A 10,877-nucleotide genomic window follows, 5' to 3' on the forward strand; every position below is an offset into this window, starting at 1 on the left:
TCCTCAGCACTATATACACATCAAGTCACCACCAAAACCACAACTTCTGTAATTCTAACTTCAACCCCCAGATAAACAATGCTCCTCTAACATGACGGCTCCAAACGTTCATGAGAAAACAAGTCTTCTAAGCAGTCGTGTAAGAGAAGCCACATGCAGAGACACATACCAGCAGCAGACAAAAATCGTACTACACTGAACTCAACGGCCCCAAAATATGATTCTATTCCGTTTTGCAACACAGGGGAACCACTATCCAGAGTGGTAACATCACGAATGCGGCTTAGTTTGATCCCAAGTGTGGTCACAGAGAGGAGCGTTGGGGAACTCCGGTGGGACTGTACACACTAGCTAGGGAAAAAGACATCTACAGAAGAACTCGGAGGGAGAGGGAGTTGTGGTTGAAAACATCACTCCCTCATCACACACGTGTAAAGTGCATAACAACTGAAATGTAAAACTCCATCACAGTCTGTGGCTTATCACGTTACAATGCATATTCTTCTCTCGGTCACTCTGTTCCTGTTCTAGTGCTCGTTTTCACGATATTGTTATGCTGAATTTATTTGAGAGACCTAAGCCTTTGAAGTATTAAACGTATTCTGCTAAACACTTCAAAAGACAGCTCCAAAGAGTGGAGAGGAACTTAACGCCGGAGCAGGCGGTCAGCTCTTTGCAGAATTCAACTGCTGCAAGTCTTCAAAGAAAGGGCAGACTCTGAGGACAATGGATCGGGCGAGCAATTTTTAGCATGCCGTTAATCCAAAAAAAGTTCAGAACAAAAACGCAAGCAGATTGGGTTGTCTCTCTGGGAACAATACTTCGCATGCCATAGTATTTCTTCAATACAACGTTGATTTGGCTAGAACATTACTTTGAGTTTTCTTTAGCAGGCCTTCTTTGAAAGGTGGGAATCTCTAAAGCCCAGACTTCAGCTGTGACTCATTATTATTGTTTCCTCTAAATTTTCTCACCGGCTCATCCTGCATCACTTCCCTTGTTCTCATGAATGAACAACAGCAATGGAAACATGTCCATTGGTCAGAAAGACTGAGAAAACTACTGCGATAGATTTTCACATGCCCTGTTAACAAAAAGTTAACATTTAATTCTAGTTGCTGGCATTTGGGGTCGTAGGTAGGAATTAAGAAATGTGTTTCCTTGTTTAATAAGAACTCATTTAAACTTTGCAGCCACGTGACTTCTGAACAGCAAATAAAATGCACCCGTCTTGTGCAACATTGTGCAACATTGCAGTAAAAAGGAAAGGGAATATGATTTTAATCTTAAAATAATATGCCGTTTATGTAAAGTCAATGCATCATCGAGGCTTCATTTCCCCATAGCATCCCTGCGTTTCAGCACAAGGGGAAAAAAACGTCCTTGCATACCACGAAATCTTACCTCCCTTCAAGATTAATGGGCGCTAGTCCGTCCGTGCATTAAGAGGTCACTCCACCCCATCTGTTGTGCAATAGCCAGGCACAGTGGGATAAGCGAAGGAGACTGAAAAGCTTAGTTTCTCCTCTATAATTCATGGCACGCAGTCTTTGTGCTGTGGCCCCCTGGTGCGTTATGCCTGTGGAACTCCCGTCCATCCCCGCTGGAGCTCCCGAGCAGGACAGGGGCGCAGTACCGTCACACCAGGCTCGCTCAAGAGCTGCACTCCTACAGCAAGTCTCCCCAGTTATGGGTCCCTCTTCGTATTGAGTCTGGAGGCTAAAAAACAAACAAACAAACAACTCTCACCAAACAAACAGAAAAAAAATCTCATGAAAATAAGGGGAATGGTCTAGTTTTACTAAAGATGTGCAGCATTTAAGAGGTTGCTGCCTAGCCAGAGTGGTACCCAGCTACCGAGAAGGACAGCAGATGCCGAGATCTTTCCAGTTGCCCTTTTATTGATGGAGCACCACGACACAGACTCGGACTAGGTACCTCGTGCAATTTCTATTTCACTCCAGCTACGGATGGTCCTCAAAAATAGCTGACCACAAACACCGCTAACACAGCTCTCTCCCTGGGATCATAAATATACGGGTTTTAGGGAACAGCCCTGCCACAAGATTTTCTCTCTTCTTGTTTGCTGTGCTTTTATCCGTGAAAACTGCCTCAAAAATCTGCTTTATCTCGATGACAGAATCTTGCTTGTACGCTTCAGAGAGAAGCCTCCGGTGCTATATGTCACATTGCCATCTAGTGACATACTGCAGGGCTGTTTTCTGCTGAGAAACTACTCCCAGTTACTTTTTCTCTAATGAAATCTGGCTCGGTGTGTTAGTACAGGGCGTCAATAACATTATTTGAACCATTAATGTAGTTTAATAAGAAAGGGAATTTTATTATTTGATTGATTTTAGACTGTTTCTCACTGTGTATTTGCGTTTCCCCGATGAGCTCTTCAGAAGTCTGGTTGGTACCTTTTAATATTGCTAATGGGAAAGCCCTTTATATCAGTAGGAAGCAGAAGTTAGCGTTTTCTCCTTTGCAAAGAGATGGCACGAGACCATTTGCGTGGTTGCAGACCTTGCTGTAAGTGCTCTGAACGGTCAGATGCATTTTTACTTGTTTTACTTTAAAATGGAACCTTCTCCTGATGCACGTCTTACAAGCCATCAGGTGGCCCTGCACTGCTCTGGCCGCCCTAGTGACAGGTTTGTGGCTAACAGTCCCACAAACAGAGGACATTTCCAAAGGGTTTGTCATAGTTTATACAAATTAAGTGGTTGACGGGGTTACTTTTATCTCCTTCTTAATGTATTGCTTGTGCCAAGCAATCTTTGAAAGACCGCTCCTCGCCAGAAGTCGGGCAGGTGCTGGCAGGGTGGGATGCCCCGGCTGGGTTGTTTCGGGGCTGTGGACTCGGCCACTGAAGGTGGCCATTTGGTTGAACTTCTCGCAGTTCAGAGATGAATAAGGTCCAAACGAAAGCAACGCAAACCTAATCATGCTGTCAGTTACCGGAGGGTAACGCTCAGCAGCACAAACTGCTCAGTGAAGTTTTAGGCAGATACCAGTTGATTCCCTCTGCATTACTAAAGAGTAGTTATACTGATAAAACACAGTTTTTATAGAACTGTAGAACGGTTTGGGTTGGAAGGGACCTTAAAGACCATCCAGTCCCATCCCCTGCCCTGGGCAGGGCCACCTCCCCCCAGCCCAGGGTGCTCCCAGCCCCGTCCAACCCGGCCCTGAACACCTCCAGGGATGGGGCAGCCACAGCTGCTCGGGGCACCCTGCGCCGGGGGCTCACCGCCCCCACAGGAGAGAATTTCTTCCTCATATCTCATCTCAATCTCCCCTCTTTCACTGTCAAACCATTTCCCCTCATCCTATGTCTCCCCTCCCTGACCCAGAGTCCCTCCCCAGCTCTCCTGGAGCCCCTTTAGGCACTGGAAGGGGCTCTGAGGTCTCCCCGGAGCCTTCTCTTCTGCAGGCTGACCCCCCCACACACCTCTCCCAGCCTGTCCTCCCAGCAGAGGGGCTCCAGCCCTCCCAGCATCTTCGTGGCCCTCCTCTGGTACCACCTTATTCTCAAAGAATAAAGTTCTCTACTTCCCCACCACTCACTTGGTGCTACCCAGGCCGCAGCTCTTGAGCCAGCGTGTAAGAGGGGGAAGAGCTGTGTAAGATTTCCTTCCGCGCCCATTACCTTTACTTAAGGTCATTCTCTGCCATCTCTTATCTGGGCACTTTCAAAGTGGGGCACTTCCAGAGTGGGGCACTTCCAAAGTGGTTTACGAACACTGTTGATCCCCATGTGTAGCGGATGATCTAGTCTTTGTCTTTCCATTTTGTTTTAGATCAAAAAAGACTTTCCTGGTGCTTGTGCATGAGGGAAAATCCCACAAACCTCTGGAACGGGTACAAAAAAAGCCCAAGAGGTGTAGTCCTCCTTCTTCCTTTCACGAATATACAGAATATAGTATTTTCTTGTGCCAGTTATCGTGGTCCTTTTTATTTGTAGCGGCTAACGCCGGGTAGGGAGAGGATAAAAACAGTGGTTCGTTTCTAATACGGTGGGAACTGCCGAGGCAGCAGTTCGCATTTCGTGCCGAATCCTTTCTGTTGTTTTTAAACCACGACTGCTCCGAGGCTCTTGTTGCTGCAGCACTGGTGTGGGGCTGTCCGGGCAGCAGCTGTTCCCACTTAGCCGGGGTGGATGCTCGGAACACAGGCGTTTACCTTAACGAACGGGGTCAGTGCGGTTATCGGCACAGAAACACCACCCCACTTCAAAGGAGAGCTGCTCGTGCTCCACTGCCCAAATATTTAGGGAAAATATTTTTATTTAGTTTCCTACAGGAAACGTTTAACAGGCAGTTAATAAATGCGCTGAAAATCGCCTTAAATCTATTCGCAACAACAGCAGAGCATCAGAAAGGAGAGGATGTTGTCCAGTCTTGTCATTCCCTACAGCAACCCTTCCCCGCACAATTCAAACCTGAGAAATTTGACTTCCGTTCGCAGCGAATTAAGGTTCAAAGTGCTCGTGAGGCAACCAAACGTTGCTCCTATCTATTTTAAAATTGTGTGCCGTAGTTTTGTCATTGGCAACTTCTTCTTCAGTCCATGAAAGGTCTGTAGGAAAGCCAAGAATAACATCCCTGATCCCAGCTCCGGTCATGGGCTTTAACTGGAAGGGTTCTTCCATTTGCCACAGATGACTGGTCAAGTCAGGGATAAATTCAACAGTACTACCTTAAGTGTCGCCAGACATTTAGTGTCTGGAGAAGACAAACGCCAGGATGTCCTTTACGTACACATATCTAGAATTTTGACTCATTTTTCACCATATTCTGTACGGCATTCATAAACACGTCAAATATTCCAAAAAGATGTCCCATTAAGATTAAGCCCACCACTGTTGAACACAAATCACCCTGAAAAGTCTTTCATTAAATTAAAATATCTCAAGTAACGGGTAACAAGCTGCACAATAGCATTACATCCCTAAACTTAAAACGCAACTGCTTCTATCCTGCTCTGAAGATGGACACTTTTCTTTTTCGGTCGTTTTGTAAAGTGAACGCCTGACATCTGCTGGTCATTACACAAACTGTACGTTGTGGAATCAAACTGTCTTCAGTTTAGTTTTTTAGACTAAGGAAGACGCTTTAGAATATATAAAATATTCAATTAAAAAAAAAGGTTTAAATTATTACAGTCATGGTGTAATGAGGTTTCCGATCTGAACTGCATCAATACGGCTTTTGTACGTTGGGTGCAAGACAGTGCGAATCTTGGAATTTCCTACACAATTTCCCCGCATCCAATCCAGTCCTCAGGAAAACAGGTTCTGCCCAACATGATTTTTGTACACATCATTTTTAACAAATTAGCAGATGCAATTATAGTGTTATTTTACTGCACGTTCGCTTTTGTTTAGATGGAACATTTTTCAGAAAGCTATTTCTACCCTAGTCTGGAACATTTCCATCGTGCTACCAAAACCCAACGGGACTGCAGGAATGCTCATTAAAATACTGACCTACGAAAGTCCCATCTGTGACGAAGGCTACAAAAAGTCTCTTTATTTCAGCAGACTTCTTAGGAGCCAGCGAAGATGTGGGAGAAAACGGAGGATATTGCACTACAAAAAGCAACAAAAGGGGCCTGCCCAGAAACTGATAAACCAAAGGCTTTCCATATTTCACTTTTTTCATGTGTTGCACAGTTCTGTTTCAAAAATTTTGGGACTTATCAGGAGAAACCTGTAGGACTCAGTTTTACAGTATCTGAGCACCTGCGGTTTTTATGAAGCAGATGTGTAATATGATGTCTTGGTAAAACATAGTTCGGGAACTAATTTTGTGTGTCAAGGGGTCAGCATATCAGAATAAAAATAATCCCGCTGGTTCACAACCAGAAAGTAGGAGAGGAAGAAAGAGTATGCGCAGGAAAACGCAAAATTGTAATACGTTTTATGAATCTGTTAATATGGAGGTAGCAAATAAAATGCTCTATTTGACAAAGTTTAGAGGAGGGGGAAAAAAAAAAACAAACTCAACACTTCCAAAGTTAACAACTGACCTTTACTGGAAGCCTCTATGGTTATCAAATACCATAACTCCTTCAGCCACAAAAGCTGATCCTTCGTGCCAAATAAAAATAAAATTGTATTTGACAAGATTTTCTCTTGCCCTGTGGAAGCATCATCACAAACCCTATGAAATGGAGAGAGGAAAAAAAAAAAAAAATAAAAGCTGTTGCCTCCATCCACTTTTATTTTCTCATTTTTCCTCTTTACCAACAAAAACAATAAAATAGAATTAAAATCTGGTAGAACATCTGTTAAATCCCTATATCATGATGTGCGGTTCTGGTAGCGTGCAATGTAAAAGCCATAGTTTTCTACAACACTGCCAAAAAAACCCAGTTACCTTGAATTTAATGAGGGTTGCGGATTGGTTTTCTGAATGCAAACTATCTGCAATACTCTCTGACAGAAGGAAAATAATCAAAGTATGAAATAAAACAAAACAAAAAAAAAAGAGAGAAGAAAAAAAAGACAAACAAAAAATAATTAAAAAAAGGAAAAATCTTGTTGGCTCCAGGAAAACAAGTCATTTTCCCCTCTTCTTGTGCCTCGAGAGCAAAAGTGTTAAACTGGTGTTGGACCGAGTCGAACGGCGGGGAGGAGTCTCAGTGTTTGACGCCGGTTCCCCAGACAGACAAGCAGCACCGAAAACGAATTGCTCAAATTCCCTGGTATCGGCCCGTTCTTGGAGGATTACACTGAACCGCAGAAGCACATATATACTATACACAGATATTGAGTCTCCCTGAAAGGATAACAGTTTGTTACGTAAAATCAAATGGAATTTCCCCATTATTTGTTTTATTTTATATTAAAAAATCAGAAATTTTATAGTACTTGAACAATTCCTCCTCCTGATGGGATAGGGAGAGCATTAAAAAAAAAAAAGCGCTATGACTAATGAACTCATGATGTTGTTATTATGCCAAATATCCAGGAAAAAAACCCAGACTTACCTTATCTGAAGATACCCACTGACTTTGATGAATATCGATGGGTTCCTACATGGAATCTCTGCCTTTGAGGAGTGGCCAACTCTCCGTTTCAGCTGCTTTTCAAATTTCTGATCAACAGCTTATGAAAGTGGGGGACAGGGGAAAACAATAGCGCTGACAATTCACCAAGCGGAAGACAACACCTATATGCTCTTATGGCGCAATAAGTTTCATTAACTTTTTAGGTCCGTCTCCTTTTGGAAGATGTAAATATTTGCGAGGACAAATCCCATCCATTTTACGAAAGTGACAAACGTGAAAGCTGCCGACCCTTTTTCCTTAGAGACTTCAGCCATAGTACAGCTCAACGGCGCTCCGGAACCGCATGGGAGAGCGGTTCGCCAGTGCTTCTCCTTATTTGTTATAAGGTCGGTTGTTTGCATAGCAAGGAAGGGCGGTAAAAACCCTCTTGTTGAGATGCAAAAGCACTAAACCCCGCAAACACATATCCTATATCTGGGTCAAAGCTGCGATTTTGAGCTCTAAACTATTTTAAACTATTGCACGTTCTTGAAGCAGCACAGGCTTTGGCCTTCAGACTTTCCAACCAAGCTTGTGAGAGACACCCTCCACCTTTTTGCAAAATTAACTTCGCGCGTTGTCACAGAGCTGTTCTCCGAATACAGAATAAGAGCGATGACAAACTTTGTCACAGAGTCAAGGGGTTAAGCGACTTTCTAGACACGAGGGTTGTTTTCTTTTCTTTTTCCTCTTCTCCTTTTGTCAGAACGACGGCGGCTTTAGAGGCCACAGCATCGAAGAACCTTTGGCCACCCTGTGCTTTCTCCAAGACACAGCGCTACTCCACGTGGAGCAGTTCAGGGTTTTTATTTCATCCATCTGCTTGGATTTCTAGCAATTATAAGTAACACTTAGTTCTTAGACCCAAACCCAAGGGTGAAAATCCACCGCTACAAGAGGTATAAAACAATTATTGACCTTATTTATGTGAATTTCTGCCTGTACTGAACTGCTGTTTTCAGTGACATATGCTAAATGCTAAATTTCGTGTAACAAATTCTCCAACCTCTTTCAGCTTGAGAGGAGGAAGTTGCCTTTAAATATAATTATTGGCAAAAAGCATTTGAACATTGTTAGGAAAGAGTATTTGTAACACTTCCTACTCAGTCCGGGACTGTTACAGCATCAATTTGTTCAGCTGAAATCCAGTTTCAGATTTGTACTTAAGATTATGCAGATAGAATTTCTCATAGTCTTACATTGCGTGGATTTGTGCAATACCTACAGGGACCGGGGCAAAATTAAATACTTACAAGAAACTTGTGTTAACTGTGAAGAATATAAATATCACATAATCCTGCCGATTGTTAAATCAGCATCTTACCGTCAGGAAACACAAAGACTGTAAAAATAGCCAGAGTCGCCTTTAAGTCCTTCATTTAACGAGTTGTTCATGACATGAGTACCCAGATTTCTAATAAAGATGAGTTGGATGGGGTGGTGGGAAATCAGAGGTAAATACAGATACTTCATAAACCAACCTATTTTTGTCATCCAATATTACATTCTGCTTTTACACGCGTACGCAATGTTAAAAATCCAGAGAGCAATAAACCTAAGAATCGCCTTTTAGTTTAAATTCCGTGTATAAGTTCAACGGTGAGAGGAGAACACTCCTTCCCCGTGAAGGCAGCGGTTTAGCCCTATACATACACGAAGCCAAAGCACTGCCCGTCTCTGGGGCACCATTATTTCAACCACTCGTCGCGGACGGAGCGATGCACTTCGCTCGTAAGAGAAGCAGTGATACATTTATTGACATAAAACAGGGATTAAACAAAGTTTGATGGTAAATGCAAGAGTTTTTTAACGAGATTTGATGGTGAGGCACACTTGGTCATTTACTGCACGGAGGATGGGGTCAGGCAGAGCTGTCGGGGAGACCCTCCCGTTGACGGAGGCTCAGAGAGGACCCCCTTTGCTTTCCAAACCCCTTCTCAGAGAGGAGTCCGGCTGCGGCTGGATCCAGTCCCAGTCCCAGACTCGGTCAGCGCTTTGCGGCTGAAGGACTCCATCCGCGCGGTCAATCCTTTGTATCGCTTAGCTGAGATTTCACAGCTCGGCGTGCTGCCAGTCACCGGCCAAGGAGCTGCTGCGGCAACGAATGGCTGAATCTGGAGGAGTGACCTCGGGGGCGTCCCTGCTCAAGGGATATCTGCATGTCGACCCCAGTGCCAGTGCGGTGGTGAGGCGGGCGCGTTGCTCCAGGCAGCCCTTGGCTGTCCTGTTGGTACCTGTCTCCCCGAAAGCACGTTGAGGTGGATGCCACAATCAAAAGTAGATGCCACTATGAAGACTGGATGTACCATTGTGAGCACCACTGGTGGTTATCGCTTGGGCAGTGTTACAGGAGATCAAGGCCAAATTTGGGGGGGTGGGGGGTTGGAGCCCAAATGTAAAGAAATTCCGGTTGTTGCAAAGAATGCTAGTGTGGTGGTTGCCACAGAGGCAGCGAGACTGCAGGCGCAAGAGTTAAAAAAAAGAGTAAAACACTCGAGAGTAAACGACCCCCCTCTCTGGACATAAATATGCATTTTTCTTGTAAAGCACCTGGAAGTCTTTGGATTACAACTGCAAAATAAATGACAATTGCCATTAAAGAAGCTATGGGTATAACGTAAATATGTCTTCAAACGACAGAAACGCTTGCTCACCATTGTCGTCCTTTGGGGCTGGAAATCCATACATTCCCTCTAATGCATTCTTGCCAGTTTTATGATTTTAAAGGAAAATTCTTCAGAGTTTCTGCCCTGGAGCAGGAGGGGGCACGGCAGAAAGCAGCGGTGCTCCCAGGGGACGGTGGGCGCACACTGGCACCGAACTGGGGGGCAGGAGGTCAGCGACCCCCCGCAACCACCGCCCCGTTTCGAAAGAGTCTCCAAATGATGCAATTGGCTCCACTATTCTAATTTTGAATCAAGAGCTTGTAAGTCTGGATAATGGAACTACATTGATTTGGGGGGTTTGGTTGGGTTTTCTCAATGGCTTATGCATAGAGGGTTTAGAATTTCAGTATTAGACCGTTAATGTTTGGAAAAAGAAATCATAAATACAACTCGCTTGGAGTTCGGAGTAAAGAGAAAAAAGAGCGCAAGAAAGTTCTCTCTTTCCACATAAAAGAAAAGTGATTTAAGAATTACTAATTAAGAACAATTAGTAGACAAACTAAATAATAACTCACATAGAAGGAATTATTCCCGTGACACAATATTAAGGGAAAAACACTAATTTAACAGCAGCATGCTTACCTTGCCTTTACTCGTGCCTCATCACTTCGAGACCGGTCAGATTCACCCTGACCGTCCCAGGGGAGTGGTGAAGGGCACCAGGAAACGATCCAGCAGCAGCGGTTTGGCTTCCACAAGGGAATTGTGGAATTTTTTTGTTTCATAAAAATACACATGATGTGTGAGTAGTGGAATACGAGCATTTACCAGTGCGGTCAGAACAAGACTCATGCACGCAGAGAGGCATGTGCTCTAGCGTGAAGAACAGTTTAAAATGCTTTAAAAACGGTTTTCAACAGAGAAAAATCTCAATTTCCTTCCCAAATAAAGCCGCCAAATAAACCAGAAGGATGCTAAAGACATGAATAGTTATATTCTATGCATCTTCTGACACAACTTTGGAGTAAGATTGCCCCTCCCATACCTGAATTTCCAATCTAAATAGCTTTCTTTTTACAGAGCCGTTCCCGCAAATCCTCTCTTGAAATCATTTTCGGAAGAACAACATTTTAAACGTTTGCAACCCCAAAATAAGGCAGGAACTCAACTTGAATCGGGCTGTTCAGCAACACAAGAGCCAGCCTTCCCCTCCTC

The sequence above is a fragment of the Vanellus vanellus genome (genome assembly GCF_965231255.1).
Source record: "Vanellus vanellus genome assembly, chromosome: 4".
Taxonomy (NCBI): Eukaryota; Metazoa; Chordata; class Aves; order Charadriiformes; family Charadriidae; genus Vanellus; species Vanellus vanellus.